Here is a 21,093-nt window from a genome sequence, read left to right on the forward strand (position 1 = left end):
AGATCTACAACTAATTTAACAGTATTATAGTCATGTATTAAAATCTTGTTTTCAAAAATATTTATGATAGAAAACTCTCTCCCTCTTTTATTTGAAGTTACACCACTTTCATATTCGTAGAGGTGGAATTTATACATGTTCCTATATATATTCCATTCGCCCTTCAAGCATGCTCACTAGTTACTACCTCAGACATTGTAGGTCTAAGTGTAGGGGACGCATTTGTACACAAGTTTCTGCTTCTTCTATGTGAACTTCAGATCCTAACGTCTCTATAAAACTCCCACTTTGTTGCAAATGGCAGGCCTGCGATGAAGTAATTTAAAACTTCAGCACTAAGACTTGCAAGCAACAATATAAGTGCAACGTATTAAGCACAGGAAGAAGATTACCCAATCTAAGAGACAAACACAACTGCTGTTGCTTGGCATGTAGTTATTGTTGTTCTTCCCACTAATAATTTCCAAAGCAACAACCCCAAAACTGTAAGCATCTGCTTTGTCAGTCAAGTAACCCCATAGTGCATATTCTGGTGCCATATATCCTCTGCATGTCAAGATGAAGAACACTTGTAATTTAACATTGAAAAGTAAAACCAAAAATCGCAGCTTTTATTAATGCATGTGGTGACTAACATAGTTCCAGCAACTCGGGCGCTGATGTGGCTTTTCTCTTCTTCATCAAGCCTAGCCAATCCAAAATCAGATATTTTAGGATTCAGATTCCCATCAAGTAGCACATTTGTAGCTTTGATGTCTCTGTGAGCGATCTTAAGTTTTGATTCTTCATGGAGAAAAGCTAGACCTCTAGCTATCCCAATACAGATCTTAAGCCTTGTAGGCCAATCCAGATTAAGCTGATTGTTTTCATGACCTACAAATAATCCGATAAGAAAACACAGTGTTATCCATGTGATCATTTCAATTATACTATGCATTATAATATTTTAGGTGAATATTCTCATTTAAAATTGATGAACACTCACGAAACAGAGCACGTCCAAATGTCATTAGTGGCAGCTCTAATTTGCTTCAGAGAAAATGTTCCCTTTGGAAAATCAAGTCCTTTGACATCTGTTCAAGTAGGAGACAGGACATAAAGTGCCAACGAATTGTTTGTCTCTTGATATATTTACGAGTCAAAATCAGTTCTGGAGAAAAGTAGACCATGAAACTCCATTGAAAAGAGGCATTTTTCATTCTCCAACATAAGCATGTCTACCCTGAACTTTCCTCCTCCTCAGGAAAGCACCCTTACTAGATACGATGCCAATCAAACTCATAAAATTAATAATTGTGTGATCATCTTGAGGTGAAATATCACAGTCACTTGTATCTGAATAAAAGATAAGCCCATGAAACTTGATGCTTCTTTTGCCTTTCTTTTCCCTAAATGTCCATGCATAATTTTAGCAAAGAAATTGTCGCACGTATGCGGCGTCGCGGCGATTGTCCACCATCAAAAATTAAATATGTAAATCTATCTGACAAATATTGAGAGACAAGGAATTCTTGTCTCTTACCAATAAAATATGGCCTAGGAGTCGCCACCTAGTATTTTGGTTACTAGGAACCCTAACTGGTCTCAAAGACAGGGTACGAAGACTGATTGCGTAAAGGGAAGGTATTAGTACCCCAAATACGCCTTACCTAAGGTAAGCTGCGTTTATTTTATGGTCTGATAAATAAAAAAAATCTAAGCAAATTATTAAAAACTTTTTAATACTGAGAATACGTTTTACGTATAAATTCGTAATCCCTGGTATTAAAACCAAACAAAACAATTTTGATATTTTTTTGAAATATTGGCCAATGTTCTCTTGACTTTAATAAACTGGTTATTAAAGCCAAAATGCATGCTAAACCATTTCTTTGGTGTATGATAAAAAAAATACGAATGATTTTTTAGCTTTGAGACACTTGGTCGTATGCACAAAAAAAAATTTCTTTTTTTTATATCTTTTTTCTAGTTGACGAAAACCGGGTATTTTAATACCCAATTTGTATTGTTACGGTATACTTAATGGGAATGGGCCAGCACGGCCCAACCTCAAGACAATGAAATGGGCCAGCATCGGCCCAACATAAAAAAAATGGGCCGTCACTGGCCCAAAAGATTATAATGTGCACAGTAACCAACCAATTATTCATTTTGCTGCAGAACGTGAACTGGTCACGTTCTGCATGCAAAATGAAGGGAAATAGAAAATAGAGCAGTGAAGGAGAGAAGATTACCCCGTGTGAAGAGGCGTGGCTGTTTTCGGCTGTGGTGGCTCGCGATGGCGGAGACGGCGGCTGGACCCGGTGGCGCTGCTTCCCCGATGCTTCTCCTCTGCTTTTTTTCTCTTTTTCCTCTGTTTTGTTTTTCTTTTTTACTTCTTCTTTTTTGTTCTTCTTCTTTTCTCCTCCTCCTCTACGTTTTCCTTCTCTTCTTCTCTCTATTCCTCTGTTTTCTTCTTCTTCTTCTTTCTCTCGTGTTCTGTTTTTTTTTTCTCTTGTCCTCTGTTTTTTCTCTCTTCTTCTTTATTTCTGTTCTCTCTCTCCCCCTTCTTCTATCTTTTTTTTTCTTCCCCGTGTCTTCTTTCTCCCCTGTATTTATAGGGGGAAAAAGGAAGTCTACACCCCTGCCCTGTCAATGGCGCAGGGGTGTAGGGTGGACGGGGCGGTCACTGTTCAGCTGCCCCTCTACCACCCTAGGGACACCTCTCCTCCCCTAATGCTAACACGCGGAAAGCTGTGCAGGTGGAGGGACCCTTGGTCGGCGTCTTTTTGGGTCATCGGGGGAAAGGAAGTCAGTGAGAAACAGGGGAGAAAAGATCTTCTTCTTCCCTTGTTTCGCGCGTCCAGGGGAAGAAGAAGACCCATAGTGCCGTTCAAAACGGCACCGTTTTGGCCTCTCTTTTTTTTACGGTGAACAGTAGATGAAACGGCGCCGTTTTCCCCAAAACGCGCCGTTTCATTTAAATGGGAATTGGCGCCAAAAACGTGTCAGATTCAAAATTAGGCCTTCAATTTGCGCGCGTTTTGCATTTTGGTCCTTGGTCTTGGATTTCTTCAATTAAATCCCTAATTGGCTATCAAACTTCAATATTTATGCAATTAAGCCCCTGATTTGACCAAATTAACTCTTAAAAATTATATTTTGACCCCAGAACTTTAATTTCTTCCAATTAAAGCCCAAATTAACTCCAAAATCAATTTTTCTTGCAATCAAAACCTTCATAAATTCAATTAAACCTTCAATAAAATTTAATTGAGTCCATAAACATTTGATTTTGGACTTTCCTCCTTAAATTGAATTTTCTTTGTCAACAGGGCTCTCATCAGTCAACAAAACACTGCCAAAATTTTATTTTTAAACTTCCTCAACCAATTTTGATCATTTTTTAGCGTTCTGACATCTTTTTTTTCACTGTTATTATTTTTTGATAATATTTTCTTGATTTTTTTTGTATTTTATTATTTTTCATGCGGGGGTCCAAAAATGGGTTATGACAGAAATCTCAAGTTGTTTCCATCTAGTTCATAATCTCATACTAGAAAGAAAACCAAATCCATAGGATGCTGTTTGAGGCTGCAGTGTTTGGGCAGCTATGTAAGTTATACCCACATACAATTTTTCCTACATCTGGCAAACATGGATGCAGCGTGGAATTTTATTAGACTACTAACACAAACATGGGTAAATAATATATATGGCGTTACCTCTTTTCCTGCGCAATTTTCCTAGCAAGTTTCCTTCCCACCAAAGAATTACCAGTATAATGGCAACCAGGCATGATGCTCCAACGGCTCCAACAACCACAACAATTCCCTTCTTTTTCCCACTAGAATAAACTTTCAAATCTGCCAATTAAACAGAAAAATTAGTCACAATCACACACACACAGATTGGATATTTAAACTAAAATATGACACTTCCTTAAATTACATGAGTTTCTCTGTAATAATTTGCCCAAATGGGACTTGGATGCCAGAATCTGAATAATACTCTCTTGAGGTGCCAAACTATTTTATCATAATATTGGAGAACTTATAAATAAAATAGTTGGTTCATACTATCCACGCCTTCCTGAGTCTCTGTTACCCTACACTACATTTACATTTACAGGGGAAGGAGAGGAAAGGTAGGCATATTGTTGTGGATCATAAGAAAAGGGAAGGTCAAATATAAGAAACATGTCAAAATTTGTTATGCAGCCCTAAAATCTTCTTCTTTAGCACAGTGGTACTGGTTTTAAATCAATCATATGTACATGCATTGTTGATAATTGTATGATCGAGAATAAATGCCAAACATACAACTTACCAGAAAATACAGAGATGGCTGATATGATGGGACCATAAACTCCCCTATCAGGCTTTTCAGCACTGCCAACCTCATCTTATTATTAGTCACATTGACATTCAATAGTTGTTTCACTAAAGGCTTTTCAGCACTGCCAACATCATCTTCAATATTGAAACCTTTCCGAACCAATCTTTCCTGTGACAAAGTAGTCCTTGCTTCCAACTTCAAAAAAAATGTAAGTTTCACATTAGAGTGACTACTTACCTGAACATAAATGTCAAAAATACGCCTGCCTAAGGTGTTATATGTGGTGACTAACATGGTTCCAGCAACTCGGGTGCTGATGTGGCTCTTAGTGAACTGCATCTCTGCAAAGTGAAGGTTTACTGTGTAGTTCCCATTTTGTAAGCAATAATGGAAATAGGTAAGAGAAATTGTGGATATGCGAGCTGTTTGGTATAATTCAGGGATGGTTGATGATTGCAGAGATACAGTATAACGAGTATTTTGTTAATCATAATCATCCATAAAGTCCCCAGTGCTACTGAAACCCCAGAAGCTTGGTCATTTACAAAATATTTAGCTGCACCACCTTCTACTTGTCCATCTCCTTCATTTGACAGGTTGTTTTGTTTTCATTGATGGTTATGTCCTTTCCACCACTGTTAACATGTAAACAGTTTGAATCTGCCCACAAAGAAATAAAATGAGAGAAGATACAAGACATTTGAGCATTTTATTTAGTCCAATGTTCCAGTCTATGGTAGTTGATTGAAGTACATTGTTTACTTATTACAGCCGCATGTGTTATTACACCTGTGCAGGCTGAAACAGTAACTATTATACCCAGTTTATTAATGAAAAAGAGACCATTTTTTGCAGTTGTGGTTAGGACATAGACAATCTGTTGGGATTTGCCATTAATGGGCAATGACTTGTGCAACCTACCCTAAGAAGAGAGGGTTGCCATTGTCAATGGTAGTTGCACCAACCATTGACAAAATGGTGCAACCCATGTGCAGCCACCTTTGTTGAAGAAGAGCTGGAGCTGTGGCACCATTCTTGCCCATAAATAGGCAGCAAGAGAGCAAAGCAAACCATGTAGAGAGAACGTGAGTGTGTGCAAAAGAGTAGAGAGAAAGAGAGAGCTACAATGGCAGCAGCCTTGCTGCCATTGCAGCAGCTGCAAGTGCAGCAAAGAGAGCTGGGAGTAGAGTAGAGTGAAGTGATCCTCCTCCTCCATGTATTTATTGTATACTTTCTCTATCTCTAATAATATGGACTCTCTCCCGTGGATGTAGGCGGTTTTGCTGAACCACGTTAAATATTGTCTCAGTGTGCTTAGCCTCCTTTGAGCAACTATTAGTACACCACCGGTCCGCGCATAGGGGAAACAGAATTACCAACAATTGGTATCAGAGCATATGGTTTAAAGTGGTGTTTGATTTTTGCTCAAAAATGAAAGTTGTCAAAATTATGTTTTGACCATACCACTGTGTAGAGGAGGAAGAGACGAAGCCACTGGTGAAAACGGCGTCGAAATCAGGCTTCGAAAACGTCCTCACGCGCCATCATGCTCCGGCGAGGTTGTTGGCCATGCGTCACACGCGTCTTCTTCACCCGGATGAGCTGACCCTACCCGAATGCCAGACGACCCGACCCACGTGCCAGACCCGGATAAGGATGACATCATCATGACATAATCATGACGCCAGCATGCACAGTTGGCATGCCATGTCATCGTCAGTCAGCAGCCACGTCATCGTCCAGTCAGCAGACACGTCATCACTGTGGGACCCACCAGCCACGTCATCAGCCGCGAGCCGAGCCGAATTGAGCCGAGCTGTTTGTGAGCCGAGCCGAGCTCCGAGCTGAGGGAGAAGATTTTGTGCAGCGGAGTCTACGTGCAACCGGATCTAAGATTGAATCTGAGCCGTTCATCAGGCCAGAATTGTTTTGATCAAATTTTAGCCGTCTGAAATGCGATTTGGACGATTTCAGACTTGTTTCAAGCTAATTTGATCATTATGGATGCAATGGTACAGTCTGATCGTTGATATTTGAGACCGAAAGTGGTGGTGGTGAATTATTAAGACAGATTGCCCGATTAAAAGGCATCTGAAGGGCTCATGGTGGTCGATGGAGATGAAGAAAAAGAAGTCACACATGTTTGCCTAATTACATATGCTGAACTGCTAAGTGGAGAAATTTTAATTGCCTTGAGGGAAGGCAAAAATTGGGACACTCTGGACACCCGATCAAGTGGACAATTAGAGGTGTAGAGTGAAAATTGACGAAGACCAATCTTGACGAATCTAAGCACTAGTAGTCTCGCCAAATGTTGAGAAATGATGTATTAAACCAGTATATTCCAGATCACTTGTAAATGAAAGCCGCAACAAAGCTAGCAAATGGTTGTATATACGGAAAGACAGTACGATGGATAGATATGGCCTAAGAAGTTCTGTCTAAGAGATTGGGTTTTAAGCGGGACCAGTGTGACCCCTCCAATCTTTCCTGGGAACTTGCTTAGTGGAAGGATTATCCATACGATACTATTTTTGTATATATAGCAGTTGTAATGAAACAGTTGAAGACTAGCAGGATGACGGCACAAGGAAACAGTTGGGTTCTGTATGTTCAAGGATCTGATGGAGTGGTGATTTCTCCAAAAAGGTTAGATTCAGTGACTGTGATTTCTCGAGGGGAGAATTGATGAAGACCCTGATAATGGAAGAGAAATACAGCAAGGGGATAAAGATTGGCACCCTATTTTGACTTGGACAGGTGTTATGACAGGATGAGCTGCTGTCAAACATAAGCAAGGAATAGGGAGAAATCTGGAGAACAAAAATTGCACGAGAGCACACGGAGATTGTGCAGAAGTACCCGTAGGATCCAACGAGGTACTATAATGAGACAACAGATGCAAGGAGAAGAAGTGTTCCCAGATGAAGCTCAGAGCAGAGACTGTTAAAGTTTGTACAACATGAAGTCTCTTATGCTCTTGATGAAGACAACAGGCGAAGACCTTTCCAATGCATGCAAGGATGGAAAGAGAGCTGTTGTGGAGGCACCTAATTGAGGGGGTGCAAACGCCTATGATAAAAGGTGACCGCCTATGATGAAAGGCGAAGACACCAAAGAGAATTGGTGTAGGTGGAGCTGTCAAGCAAAAAGGCGTAGAAGCTCCAAACATAGAAATCGAGGTGGAGGATTGCGAGGAGTATACTGCAACTTTCTCTTTCTATGTAATCAGTGGCAGTAATCTCTCCCATAGTCCACATGGTGGTAGAGACTTTTGAAGCCACTTTGAAGCATCTCAGCTGAAGAAGGATGCGACCGCCTATGAAAGGCGAAGACACCTTAGCGAAGGTGTGAGGGCCATGATAGGAGCCCCGGATCAGACCGCCCCATGACAACGGCGAAGACACCTTAGAGAAGGTGTGAGGGCCACGATATAAGCCCAGTTCAGAACGCCCCAGAGCCAATGTGATGGCTAGATATGAGTGGACATATGGATAGCCAATGAAGTGGCTATGATGAGTATGAAGACAAATGCAAGATTGACTTTCATGAATATTGCCCCCATGCTAAAGATCAATGAGCTAGAAGACATTTGCCTTGGACAATAAGTGGGTGACTTGTGGAGCATTAAGACGCGACTGCTAGGAATGAGCAGTGGGCATGCGCAGGTTCCGGGAACAAGTTGACTCTTATCAAGGTGGTGAGCTCAGTAATGGCATTGTAATACTCAAAGTATCAAGACATATATGGATCAACCTTTAATGGGCTGCCCCATGGTTAAAGGTGGAGTGCTACTTGGACTCTTAGGACTAAGAGCGAGAGACTCACAGAGAAGTAAGGCGTGGTTCCTAGGGTGGAACAGAGGGCAGACGCAACTCCTGGATGAGTAAACTCTTGGAAGAGTGGTGAGCTCGTGATCATATTGAGATACTCAGATAATGACTGTCGCACTTGGGAATAGAAATTTTCGTTTGAGGGGGTGTTGAAAGCCTTGATGTAAGGCTTGATGAATCATTCCGGACCGAGCATGGTTGATACGCTCGAAGGGGAATGTTATGTCCCAGAGACAAGCGTTAACACTATTCAGATGTGAAGTGGCAGACCATCTGGTTGTAGTGATCCTTTTGTGTGAGAAAAGGTGTGCTTTAGTAACTCTAGTGAATGAAAGGTTTGGCGAGTACCTGTAAACTTGGCCACAGATGCTCTCGGAATGGTAAGCTTGGAAGAGCTGCAGGATGCAAGCTTGTGCTGAAGAAGCAAGAGGACAATTGCCCATATAAATGTCAAAGGGGGTGATGTTGGGATTTGCCATTAATGGGAAATGACTTGTGCAACCTACCCTAAGAAGAAAGGGTTGCCATTGTCAATGGTAGTTGCACCAACCATTGACAAAATGGTGCAACCCATGTGCAGCCACCTTTGTTGAAGAAGAGCTGGAGTTGTGGCACCATTCTTGCCCCTAAATAGGCAGCAAGAGAGCAAAGCAAACCGTGTAGAGAGAACGTGAGTGTGTGCAAAAGAGTAGAGAGAAAGAGAGAGCTACAATGGCAGCAGCCCTGCTGCCATTGTAGCAGCTGCAAGTGCAGCAAAGAGAGTTGGGAGTAGAGTAGAGTGAAGTGATCCTCCTCCTCCATGTATTTATTGTATACTTTCTCTATCTCTAATAATATGGACTCTCTCCCATGGATGTAGGCGATTTTGCCGAACCATGTTAAATATTGTCTTAGTGTGCTTAGCCTCCTTTGAGCAACTATTAGTACACCACCGGTCCTCGCATAGGGGAAACGAAATTACCAACACAATCCTATATGTCATTGTAGCTTTTCTGCATGAGATATTATACTTTTAAAGGAAAGACATTGTGCATTTACAATGGATATAGACTCATTATACTATGGATCACACTATAGATATAGAATGTTTGCACTATAGACGACACTGTAGCAATCGTGGACATTGTCTTTGCTATTTTTAGTCAAAAAAATGTTGTTACGAACGTTGTCTTTTTTGTTTTATGTGCCAAAAGTTGTTGAGTCTGCTTGACAACTAGACCCAACGCTATTGGGTCTGGCTATAAAGGTGTTGGGTTTGGCTTGATAGCTAGATTCAATGCTATAGAGTCCGACTTTCAGCCACACCCACCAATTTTAGGTCCAGCTGGGCTGCCAGATATTTTTAATTTTATTTTTTGCCTCTTTAAATTTTTTTTCATACGGTACAGATGAAATACATTGATGACACTTTTTTTATATTGTATAAAAGTTGGGTGATGATAATTTTTTTTTTCATTTGAGGTTAGATTGAATTTTCTTATTAAAGTATGTTTGTTTTTGCATTTCAAAAATGCTTTAAAAAAATTTGAATTTTTTTTTTGTAATTCAAATTAATATTTTTTGATGTTTTTGTATTATTTTGATGTGATGATATAAAAAATTAATCTTTAAAAATAAAAAAAATATTATCTCAATACATTTAAAATATATATTTTAAAAAATAACCTTGATGTAATAATATGATAGCTAGCTTATTGGCCTGCGCTCCGTAGCGAGTCAATAACAATTTCTTTTTCAAATGTAAAAATGCTTGAGTTGAGTTAAAAGAACAGAATGTAATTAAACCATCACCATCTTTAAAAAAAATATTTTCTACAGTAGCACCATGAATAGCACATAGCAGAGCAACGCCCAATATACCGGCAACTAATTTCTTGCCCTTTAATTTTTTTTCCTTTTTAAGATATTTCCAATTTCATTTTTCCCTCTTAATTTTTTTTTCTTTTCTCATCGAATTCTTTTTCATACTGTAAAGAGAAAATAAATTGATGTGATTTTTTTTATACTGTGCAAAAGTTGGGTGATGATAATTTTATCATTTCAGGTTGGGTTGAATTTTCTTATTAAAACATGTTAGTTTTTGCGTTTCAAAAATGCTTTTTTAAAAAATAATTTTATTTTTATTTTTTCTTTACTTCAAATTAATATATTTTGATGTTTTTGTGTTATTTTGATATGATGAGTGACCAAAGGAGCCAGGACCAGCATAGCAGAGCAGCGTCCAATACACCGGCAACTAATTTCTTTCCCTTTCGTTTTTTTCCTTTTATGATATTTTCAATTTCATTTTTTTCCTCTTTAATTTTTTTTTCTTCTCTTATTGATTTTTTTTTCATACTGTAAAGAGAAAATAAATTGATGTCACCTTTTTTATATTGTACAAAAGTTAGGTGATGATAATATTTTTTCATTACAAGTTGGGTTGAATTTCTTTATTAAAACAAGGTTGTTTTTGTGTTTCAAAAATGCTTTTAAAAAAACTTGAATTTTTTTATTTTTTTCTTTACTTTAAATTAATATTTTATTTATTTTTTTGTATTATTTTGATGTGATGATATAAAAAATAAATTTTAAAAAAATCAAAAAATATTATCTCAATATATGTATAAAAAAAATATTTTAAAAAATAGTACTGTTGACATAGACTTATTGCACTATGGACCACACTATAGACATAAAGTGTATGCACGGTGGAAAACACTGTAACACCTAGGTCTAGCTTGGCACAGGGTTAATAATATCGCACGTATACGACGTCGTGATGAAAAATCCACTCTCATATCTTATCTATCTCGAAAACATAATGAGACAGGGAATTCTTGTCTTTTATCAATGGAAAAATAGAATGGGAGTCGCCACCTACTATTTTGGTCACTAGGAACCCTAACTAGTCTCAGAGATCGGGTAAGGGGACTAGTTGCGTAAAGGAAAGGTATTAACACCCCAAATACGCCATACCTAAGGTAAGTTGCATTGTTTTATTGTCTGATAAAATATAAGGTCTTGTCGTGTTTTCAAGTTGTTGGTCAGTCTATAGATTAAGAAAAGTCCTCTTCGGTAAGGAGATCATTATCTCATCGAGTAAAACCTAACCGTTCTAACATCAACAAAAGAATTTAATATCCAGAATATGTCTTACGTATAAGGTCATAACCCCAGATATTAAAAAAAAAAATTGGAATTTTTGAAATATTGGCCTAGTTCTCGTGACTTTAATAAACTAGTTATTAAAGCCAAAATGCATGCTCAAGCAATATTTTTGAATTTTTGTTATATGAAAATATGATATGATTTTTTATTTGAGATACTTGGTCATATGCATGAAAACAAAAATATTTTTTTTATTTTTTTCAATGTTTTTTATGAAAACTGGGTATTTTAATATTGGATTTGTATCTTTATGGTATAAAAATACAAACTAATATTAAGCAAAATTTAGTATAACAAAAAATAAGCGGGAAAATCACAGTTTTTTTTTTAATAATTTTGAAGAAAATTTCCTTTTTTTTTTTTTTTGGGCTGGCTGGCCCAAGCCAGTGACCTAATTAGGCCATGCACGTGCAAAATTTTACGCGTGCATGATGAACAGTGCGAGGTAATTAAATTACCTTCGCACTGTCCATGCTCATTCTTGCAGATAGCAAGAACGCAGGCACAGAGTTACTATGCAACTGGAGAATGACGATTCTAGTATTGGCTTTCTTGCGTTTTCTTTTTGTTTTTCACGGACTAACATGCATCATTTTTATTGCAGGGACTGAGAAGGGAAGTGAACATACCTGGTTCTGGAGAGATGAAGGCGATGGTGGTGCTGACCTCTTATACTGTCTGTGTTCTCTGCTTCGCCGTTCGGTCTCACCACTTCTCTTCCTTTGCTCTTCTATTCCTCTCCTTGTTCAGCCTTGCTTCGTGTTTCACTTTTTTTCTCTTGTATTTCGCTCTGAATTATTTCCTTTCTCTCCTCTTCTCTTCCTTACACTCTCCCTCCTCCTTTTTTTCTTTCGTATGGCTCCCTCTCCCTCCCTGTCTCTTCTCCTCTTTCGTTTTTCTGCTCCCCCCTCTCCTCTCCCCTTCTTCTTTTTTTCTTCTCCCAGCAGAGGAGGTTTATATAGCCTGAACAACAGCTCTATTTAGGAAACAAAATACACTAATTTAGGATGTAAATCTCGGCTGATTTCCAATTGAATAACGCAAATGAGGAAACTAAAATATTATAATTCCTATTCTATGATTCCAGCAATTACTTTCTAGTGATCAAAGGGTGGTACAACTCCTTTCTTTCCTTCCTTAGCTGGCACCGTGAGGCACCAACCGTTTCCTTTGGACTGAGGCAGAAAAAACGTGGTCTGCAGCTCTCAAAAATCAAGCGAGAGAATCATGGAATCCAGCAGGAAGTTGCAGAGAAAAGGAAAGAAATCAGATGGGGAGGGGTGCATGCTGCAAAGTCTTATTTCCTTATCCAGCGTGGTAGAATTCCTGCATTTTCTGACGATCCAGTCCCCCTCTTCAACTTCTTAAAAACCAACCCATTTCCTTCTAATTTCATCTTTGATTAAATCCCTCATTTTAACACTTTGCAAATCAGTCCTTGGTCCGAAGAAAGTCATTCAAATTGGCCTGTAATCCCTCGAATCAGACTTGCGAACTCGTGCCTAAACCCTTCTTGCGGCAGGATTCTCTGCTTTCATATTAGTTATTCAAAGAGGAATATCTTGAGCTTCTGATATCGAAATCAGGCGATTCAAAACCCCAAATGCATCTAAACATACAGGACTACAACTTTCATGAGAGTTCGAAGTGAGATAAATTTGTTTTGAAGAACAGAATCCGGCCGCAATCTGGTTGGTCACAAGAATCTCCTGATTTAATTCGGAAACTGACATGTCGGGTGTACCAATCTAACTGAGAGTCGGACACAAGAACAGTGAGCCCTAGGACCCAATAAAAGTGTAGGTCAATTCTTTAACATGTCATGAATGACGGAATATAGTTGTGATGGTCAGATATTTCACGAAACCAAGTCAGAATCAAAGGCTAAATTGGAACAAAAATTGGTATTACAATAGAATTGCGACAACAGCAGAATCATTTTTTTAGTGCGAATTCTAAGGGATTTATCTAACCTTAAAGACCAGATAAAGAAGGAACGAATTTAGCATTTTGAAGACTCCTAATTAGCCTAAGAAACCTGATGATTTCGGCAGCAAAAGGGGGAGGATAAAGAGAGCAGAAAACAGCTGAAACAGGGTTCAAAAAACACTTCTTTCTTCTCTGCTTTTGTCAATTCCTCAACAATCATGAACTAAACTCCTGCATTTGGTTCAAGAGGGGTACACATCATCTCCAACACGTAGGACCCAAAAATGAGTAACAACAAATAACATAGTTTAAAAGAAAAATATTTAAAAATAATCATTACATAATAATATGATAGCTAGAATATTGACCCACGCTTTACAGCGAGTCAATAACAATTTTTTTTTTTCAAATGTAAAAATATTTGAGTTGGGTTTAAAACACGGAATGTATTTGTACCATCATCAAATAAAGTATTTTCTCCAGTAGCACCATGAATAACGCATAACAAAGCAGTGTCCTATACACCAACAACTAATTTCTTTCGCTTTAATATTTTTCTTTTAAGATATAACCAATTTTATTTTTTTCCTCTTTAATTGTTTTTCTTCTCTTATTGATTTTGTTTTTCATACTGTAAAGAGAAAATACATTGATGGGACTTTTTTAATAATGTACAAAAGTTGGGAGATGATTTTATTTTTTTCATTTGAAGTTGGGTTGAATTTTCTTATTAAAGCATGTTTGTTTTTGCATTTCAAAAATGTTTTAATTTTTTTTCTTCAATTCAAATTAATTTTTTTTTATGTTTTTGTATTATTTTGATGTGATGATATTAAAAATCAATTTTCAAAAACAAAAAATATTATCTCAATATATTTTAAAAAATAACCTTTACATAATAATGTGATAGCTAGCATATTGGCCCGCGCTCCACAACGAGTGAATAACAATTTTTTTTTCAAATATAAAAATACTTGAGTTGGGTTAAAAGCATGAAATGTATTTGCACTATCACCATCTTCAAATAAAGTATTTTTTACCGTACCACTATGAATAGTGCATAGCGGAGCAGCGCCCAATACACCGACAACTAATTTGTTTTTATTGAATTTTTTTGTTTTTTCTTATTGAAAATAAATTGATGTGACTTTTTTTATATTGTGCAAAGGTTAGGTGATGATAATTTTTTGTCATTTCAGGTTGAGTTGAATTTTCTTATTAAAAGCATGTTTTTTTTTTGCATTTTAAAAACGCTTTTAAACAAATTTGAATTTTTTTTTATTTTTTTCTTTACTTCAAATTAATATTTTGATGTTTTTGTATTATTTTAATATGATGACAGACCCACAAAGTCAGACCCGCATAGCAAAGCAGTGCCTAATATACCAGTAACTAATTTTTTTCCCTTTCATTTTTTTCCTTTCAAGATATTTCTAATTTTATTTTTTTCCTCTTTAAATTTTTTTCATCTCTAATTGAATTTTTTTATCATACTATAAAGAGGAAATAAATTGATGTGACTTTTTTTATATTGTACAAAAGTTGAGTGATGATAAATTTTTTTCATTTCAGGCTGGGTTGAATTTCCTTATTAAAACATGTTTGTTTTTGTGTTTCAAGTGTTGTTACCCATTTTTGGGTTCCCACACAAAAAATTAAAAAATACAAAAATATATATCCAAAAAATATTCGGAAGAAATAAAAAAAATAATATGAGCTAGAAAAGGATGTTGGAACACCCATAAAATGGCTAGAAATTGGTTGAGGAGGTTCAAAAATACAAAAATTGAAATTTAATAGTATATTTTTAACTGGTGAGAGCCCTGTTGACAAGAAAAATTCAATTTGAGGAAGAAAAGTCGAAACTCTGATGTTTATGGACTCAATTAAATTTTATATACATGGGCTGAGCTGGGCCTAGCCCAAATCAAAATATAAAAAAATGAAAAGCAGAAAAATAAAAAATAAAAAAATGTGTATGCATGAATAAAAATAATGTAAATTTATTGGTTTATTCACTGACGCCAGAGTCAGGAATAAAAATACCGATTTAAATTTATATTATTTTTATTCGTTGTATTTTATTTAGCTAGAAAAAATAAAAAAATATGTGCATGCGTAAAAATAAATTTATTTTTATTTATTTATTCACTGACGCCAGAGTCGGGAATAAAAAAAAATACTGATTAAAATTTTTTTTTTGTGTGATGCGTAAAAATAAATTTATTTGATTTGTTTATTCACTGACGCTAGAGTCAGGAATAAAAAAATAACTGATTTAAATTTATTTGGTTTTTATAGCTACGTGATATTTACCAACGCCAGAGTTGGAAATATCTGTAGTTAAATATTCACTGACGCCAGAGTCAAGAATATTACACGCAAAACCACCGTAGCGTAAACCAACAAAACATTAGCAATTTATGACAAAGTCAGCAATGCAGCCTGCCTTAGGCAGGACGCTTAAGGGGTGATAATATCTTCCCTTTTGCGTAACCAGTCTCGGACCATAGAATCTCTGTTGACCAGTTAGGGTTCCTAGTGACCATAATACTAGGTGGCGACTCCTTAAACAAGGAATATCCCCATTAAAGAACAGGATGCCAGAAATCCGTTCCTTCCAAAGATTTAATAAATTTTTAAGGCCGCCGCGATGTCGGGTGTGACATCTAGGATATGAGAGTGGATGTTTTTTCGCCGCGACGCCGCACACGTGCGACATCAAGAATGCTTTTAAAAAAGCTTGAAAATTTTTTATTTTTTTCTTTACTTCAAATTAATATTTTTTTGTATTATTTTGATGTAATGATATAAAAAATAAATTTTAAAAAATCAAAAAATATTATCTCAATATATTTTTGAAAAATATATTTTTAAAAATAATACCGTTGACATAGACTCATTGCAATGTGGACCACACTATAAACATAAAGTGTTTGTATTGTGGACGACACTATAGCCAGAGCAGAGATAGGGGGGTAGGCTGGGGCCCCTGCCTGGAAATTGTTTTTCCAGCCCCTTCCTTAATAATCTATATGATTTTAGCTAAAATAATATAACAACTGAAATCTTGCCCCCCTTAATCAATTTATCCATGCCAAACATAGATGTACAATACATAAAACAAAAGGAATGCTTGGCAAAAAATTACATATGGACCAATAAAATGAGATTTAATATTAGCATAAATTGTTTTACATATTAATTAATAAAAAAATCGATCTTAATTTTTTACCATAAATAGTATGGCTTACAAGAATTATTTGTGATTCTTATAATTTCTCTAGTACCTAAAACTTTCAAGCAACAATTGAACTCAAAATGCACCAGATGAACATTCATTAAAAATCATCCGATTGTTCTTAAAAGCCTTGAACTCAATTCATCTTAATCTCCCAAACTGCAATGACTACCCATACTTAATTTCTCGTCTCTCTCTAAAATAAAAAACAAAGATATGAAATTTTTAAACTTCAAACATTACCTTTTCTAATTCTCATCCTAAGATAAGTTGTCTTTTTACATTTTTCTTCTTATTTTTCTTTTTGTAGGGTTTATTAACAATGTCTTTTCTTCTTTTTTCCTTTCTTTTTAATTTAGAGCTAAAATAAAGAATGTCATTAAGGCAAGAATTTTTCATTCCTTTTTATCCTTTTTTTTGTGTTTTTTTCGGCATTTTTTTCTGTCATTTTTTTTTCAATTTTGTGTTCCTAATAATTTTATGAATTAATAAATGACATGAATTTTAGTTTTTATTGAAATAAATTTTGCATTATTTTGCTGAATTTTAGTTGTTTTTTTTTCAGTTTTGTTGTTCAATTTCAATTAAATGTGTTGGTTTAATTTTAATTAATTGTTATTTTGAATTTATTCCATTTAGAATATGTTTTTGTAAATTTAGGATTAAAAATATTATCACTTAGAAATAATTGTGTTGAATATTAGTTGTTATTGAAATAATTTTTGGATTATTTTGTTGAATTTTATTTTTTTTTTCACTTTTGTTGTTCAATTTTAATTAAATGTGTAGGATTAGTTTTAATTAAATGTGTAGGATTAGTTTTAATTATTATTTTGAATTTTTTTAAATTTAGAATAATTTATTGTAAACTTATGATTAAAAATATTATCACGTAGAAAATGAAAATTATCTATGAAATTGAATTATGCTAAATTGTTAGAAGAAATTGAATAAACTCAACTGGTTTGAGGCATATATTATATGTATTTATAAGTTTAAAAATTTTGGCTAGTCTCTCATGTAGGGGAGATGCTGCTAATTTTTTTTTAAAAAGGAATCATTGCTAGTTCTTCTAGAAGCGATGCTGACGATTATGAGTCATTAGGTGCCGACCAATAACAAGCACCTAAGGCACAAACATGAACGACCGACGCGGGCTCATTGAGTGCGATGCTGTAATGTCGAGGGGGGTCCCTTCATAGCGAGATTCATTTACTCGCAAGTACGAGGCTCAGTGGAGTTTTTTTAATGTAAGTTTGTTTTGCTTTCACAATGACATGTTTAATAAATTTTGAAAAAATAATATCATTTAATAAGTGCAATTTTAGGTTTACAAACATTGAGGCTGTGAGAACAATAACATCGGCCTTTAAATCATTGATGGAAATCTCATTTTTTTCAATGAAGACAAGTTTTCAAACATCTTGAATGGAAACCTCAAGTTGATGCATGATTTTGAAGGTTCAAGGTTAGTATTAACTTAAATATTTTTTAATGTTAATTTCGACCATTTATTGAAATGACTAAAATTTTCTGTTATAAATTTGTACTTCAAGAGAAAATTTGAATGGGAGAGAGTTGATAATAATTTTATGATGAAGGTTTAAGAGAATTGCACTGCAATTAAGTAAGATCGAATTCAAGATAATGTTTTTATTCCAAATATTAAAATTTTATTTGTGATTTACTAATAGATAATTAATTTATATCATATAGGTTGCGTGATTTTTTGTACGAGACGCAAAAGAAAGCCAAAAATTATGTGAAAGAAAGAGAGCTTCTAGATTGAAATGACGTGATGGTTTGGAAGGATTTCAAACCATCGTACATCTCAGAGGCTGTATGGGCAAAATATATTCAGCACGTGACGTCCACTCATTTCACTCGATAATAGGATTTTTTTACTAAATCCAGTTTTTTTTATTAGTTGTTTTTTATAAATATATTGAATTGCCATTTTTTATTGCAGGCTATGGTTTTTGTACTCGAGCCAAACCCGATGGAGTTTTTGTTGAAATGCATGTGTAAAGTGATGACCTCCAAAAAAAGTTGTAGTTGTGATAGCTGAGCTCAATACTTTGTGGTATATTGGTTTTTAATTATTTTTATATGAAGTTATTATGTCATTGAATTTGATCAATTTAGTTTTTCTTTCAAGGATACATATAATAGCTAGTTGAATGAGAGATACGAGGACGAGTCTTCGACCCTTCCGGATATCAATCTAGATTTGTTGTTGGAGGGAGAATCGTTCGGTGGACGTGATAGAAATCGAGTGTTTGGACTCTCTAATACTATGACCGAGAACTTGTGGACGACCCTTAGTGCTTCAGTCATTGGATGCTCACAATCAATTCCAAGCAGTCAAACTCTGGAGTTCGCAACGATGTTAGACCAACGGGTATAGGATCAGACGACCCATCTTAATGATAAATATGAACGACTCACTGTTGGTTATGAAGAACTTCATCGATTGGTAATGGAGATGAGATCACAGATGAGTAGTTCATGTGTACCTCTTAATTGGCTCTACGGTTCCGACGATGACCTGCCTCCTTCTCCTCCAGCGCCGCCTATATTTTAGATTTATTATATTCAAACATACAAATGTTTAAATTTGTAATACATATTTGATTTTTATACTAATTTATTTTATTTTAATTATTTTTCTACTTCTATTCAATATATATTTTTTAAAATATTTTTAAAATATTACTGACGGCACAACTCCATCGGTATATTCCAGAAAGTTGAAAAAGAATTACTGCAAATGCTACTATTATATTTTTTTTACTTATGTTCAATATATTTTTTTAAAATATTACTAGCGGGGTCATCGACAGAAAAACTCCATCATTATATTCCAGAGAGTTGAAAAAGAGTTACTGCAAATGCCATTATTACTAATGGGGTTATCGACAGAACTAAACGTCAATATATTTCAGAGAGTTGGTGTAAACCCTTTGGGTGAAAAATCATAAATTGACTAGTTTTATGCAAAACAAAAAACTTCATAACTCTCAATCGGGTCATCAGAAAATTCTAAGAATTTGCATAGAGCCTTCTAATATGATGCCTTAGCTTGGGTTAAAATTTCAGAAATTTTAGAGAAATTTGGAAATTTGACGAAAAATCACAATTTGAACAGTTTTATGTTATTGGACGTAATTATCCCTCTTCATAAGTGTTTGTGCTTATATCTTGGGGTAAATGAATAATAAAGCATGTCACATTCTTATGTTCTTCATTCATTCATTCATTCATTCAGCATTAATCAACAACGTATATAATTGATGATTTCTATTGGTATTTTTGCAAGCAGTTTACATAACATGATCTAAATTAAAAAGTTCAAAATGCACAAGTTAGCATATATATGTTTCACTCCTACATGCATTTAAAAACATATAAAATTTGCATAACTGATTTGAAATAGTAAAAATATTTTGAGCATAAAAGCTACAAGGACATGGCCTGGTATATCTGATCCTAGGATACCAAGTTTGTGCTGAGAAAGAAAATCTGGATAGGATTTAAAGACATAAATATAAATTGCAGATTTAACTCCAAAGATATTCAGTTAAAATCCTGCTTAGCATCTGATATATAATGTATTTTCCCCCCTGAAAACTATATATGAACATGACATGGTTTACATGATTAGCAAAGATGTTTTTAGTCTACGGGGGTGAGTTTTTATAAGGGATATTTACCTGCCTGTAAGCATTTAAGAAATCCCTTTAAAATATCCCAAAAGGGAATTTTGAAATTTTATCCTGCAAGAGCTCCATTTCCAAATTAAGGTTATCCATAGGGACCTCATTTCATCCTAGATTCTGCTAAGCATAAATACACCTCTTTTACATTGTATCAGTTGTGGTTCTTTTTCCTTGGAACAAGATTATTGGACTTGGTATGACAACTACCAGATTGGATCTCCAACAACATGAAATACCAAAAATATCGCTCTCCAGAGTGTATAAGAGGAGCCTTACAAGTTATTCTTGATGAATGAACTCCTGTACGTGTTTATACCCCTGGCATCTTGACAGCTTGGCAGCCATGAAAAGTTATTGTAGGAAACATCACTGCAAGAAGCCAAGGGAATCATAAATATGAATATGAACCTCAACAAAATTAATAATAAGTGGAACAAATGAAATGCTAAGCAAGATTAAAAAAAAAACACATTTTCAGAAACTAGGCTTTCGGTGAGGCGCTACCGGGATAGATAAAAATGCCTATGGCATGAATATATATGTAGCCTTAGATTATCAAGATTCACTCAGAAGACCACTTTAAAAATATTAATGGTTGATCAATCATCAGCAGTTATATCTTTACAAGAGAGCAGAGAAGTTGAACAGAATATCCAAACTGAAAGAACTGAAACCAGTGATACATTTGAGAAACATACATATTTTTGTCTGTTTCGAGAAATGAGTCTGGGACACTTCCCTTCAGCTTGTTTCCACTCAAAAACCTGGTTTTCAAAAGCCAGATTGATTCTTTCAGCATAATTCACTCCTCCATCCATGCTCAGATTTCAAATATTCAAATTTAAATACTTACATATAGTCATATGTTTTTGCATCTGGAGGAATTTTTCCGTCCAACTTGTTG

The 21,093-nt window shown here is 35.4% G+C and overlaps 2 protein-coding genes across 8 annotated transcripts in view; both read right to left on the minus strand.

Annotated features, from left to right (window-relative positions):
• Positions 1-4,589, minus strand: part of LOC127904019 (probable LRR receptor-like serine/threonine-protein kinase RFK1) — a 78,751-nt gene extending 74,162 nt beyond the window's left edge. The window contains exon 1 of one of the 2 annotated variants that reach the window (XM_052445439.1): positions 4,555-4,589. The gene's annotated coding sequence lies outside the window, so the exon portion shown is untranslated. Of the gene's footprint in view, positions 1-4,308; positions 4,355-4,554 lie in introns of those variants that run through there. The other variant, XM_052445440.1, reaches the window with a different exon arrangement.
• Positions 1-21,093, minus strand: part of LOC18103136 (probable LRR receptor-like serine/threonine-protein kinase At1g29720) — a 204,636-nt gene that overhangs the window by 27,084 nt on the left and 156,459 nt on the right. The window lies entirely within an intron of this gene.

Source organism: Populus trichocarpa, chromosome 11 (genome assembly GCF_000002775.5).
Source record: "Populus trichocarpa isolate Nisqually-1 chromosome 11, P.trichocarpa_v4.1, whole genome shotgun sequence".
NCBI lineage: Eukaryota > Viridiplantae > Streptophyta > Magnoliopsida > Malpighiales > Salicaceae > Populus > Populus trichocarpa.